This window comes from Dipodomys ordii, unplaced genomic scaffold, assembly GCF_000151885.1.
Source record: "Dipodomys ordii isolate 6190 unplaced genomic scaffold, Dord_2.0 Scaffold10, whole genome shotgun sequence".
NCBI lineage: Eukaryota > Metazoa > Chordata > Mammalia > Rodentia > Heteromyidae > Dipodomys > Dipodomys ordii.
The window spans coordinates 2,437,036-2,438,699 of NW_012267226.1; the positions used below are offsets into that span (position 1 = coordinate 2,437,036).

Genomic DNA, 1,664 nt, shown 5'->3' on the forward strand with positions numbered 1-1,664 from the left:
AGCGCGCCGGCAACCCAACTGCCGTCCCGGCCCAACCAACGCGGGCAGGGGAGGAGAGGTGCGCGCGGCCGGCGGAGCGTGCGAGCCACTCGGGGGTCGCAGGGGGCGAAGCTGCGCGCGGGACAGGCGAAGGCGAGGAGGCGCCGGAGCCATCGCGGAGCGCCGCGCCAAGAGGGCCTCCCGGAGGGGCTGCTACCCCTTTCCCCTTGGAAGGTGCAGATGGTTTGACCCCCCACCCCGAGCGAGGTGCCGTGTCCCAGCCCCGGCTGGACTGTACCATCGGGCGGTGCCGCCGGGATTTCTCCCCCCACCACTACCATCAATTTCTCTCCCCCCCCCCCACCCGGGTCCGCGGTCGGTTGGCCCCGGCCGGGCTCTGAGACGCGGAAAGAGCCGGGCGCCATTTTGGGTGGGACTAAGCAAAGACGAAACACCCTCCCAGTCGATAGGGTACTCTGGACCTTGGCTTATTCAATTCTCTTAATCCTTTAGGTACTTACACGATGTTGGGTGAGGGGAGCTGGAAGATCAGCGGGTCCCGGATCCTCTCTCCCTAGGGGTGATAGAAATCAACCCCCCCCTCCACCTCCAGGTGGTTCTTCCCGCCGCAGAGTGGGAGCAGCATAAAAGGCGGGGCCTTATTAGCATAACCTGCCTGGCAACCTGATCTCGACCTTATATGATTGGTTAATCTCTGTAAACCCCATACCGTGCCTAGAGACCAGAAACGCTGGGCCGTAGTGACAGGCCCAGATTTTAGAGTCATGACGAAGATCCTGAGACGCTAATTCAATCGGCAGGGAAGCCAAAAGGAGATTCACACAATGGTCCAATGACTGAAGGCTTCTTTATTTCGTGCTCTGCTGTTCGTGTAAAATCCAATCGAAGAGCAGGTCTCAGGCAGCGCTGGCGGGCGTTTGTATTCTAAACCAATCAGAAAGCCCGACTCTTCGCTTTCAGGGTCAAGCCCCTCTGAAAACCTGGAGAGGTAGAGGAGGGAAAAGCCTTCAATGCTGCTGGCGCGTCCATCATTGGAGGTGGACGGCTCCCCGAGATCCCTACCCGCCTCCCTCCACGCCTGAGAGTCCTGGGAAGCGCTTGGGTGGGATGGTGTCTGATTGGACATGCGTCCTCTCTGGGGCTTCCCACCACACCAAAATTGCAGCCCAGCCGGCCGGCCTGCTGGGTGTGGGTGAAAACCGAACACTTGACACTCCGCAGCTGGGGGCTTTTTGCTTCGGAGACACCCCTTCCTGGAGTCTGAGTCTCCAGTGTTTCAGGGTGCGTACTGCAGGACCAGGCACATCCCATCCATTGTTTTGACCCCCTGTTCCTTACCATTCTGGAAAAGGCAGTTATTTTCTAGAAACATCAACACTGATTAACCAAATTACTTAACTCATTTCTAACCTGAGGCTTCCACCTCCTACCCTCCTTTGCATTGTTTTCCCAAAGAGCAGCTGGATGAGTAGAAATAAGACCAATCTTTGAAGAGAGATCCAAACACCCAGCTCCAACTAACTGGCAAAGATGGATGGCTATTAGATGTCAGACACCCTGGAACTTTGTGTTTTCAGGGAATGGGTTTCCCATCCATAATATCTACTTTATAATGTTGTTTTAAATATTAAATGAGACCTTACTTTAATATACTGAGTTAAGTG

General features: G+C 55.7%; 1 protein-coding gene across 1 annotated transcript in view; it reads right to left on the reverse strand.

The window, feature by feature from the left end:
- Nucleotides 1-584, reverse strand: part of Prdm10 (PR domain containing 10) — a 126,816-nt gene extending 126,232 nt beyond the window's left edge. Inside the window, exon 1 of the mRNA XM_013009437.1 lies at nucleotides 501-584. The gene's annotated coding sequence lies outside the window, so the exon portion shown is untranslated. The remainder of the gene's footprint in view (nucleotides 1-500) is intronic.
- Nucleotides 585-1,664: the final 1,080 nt, after the last annotated feature.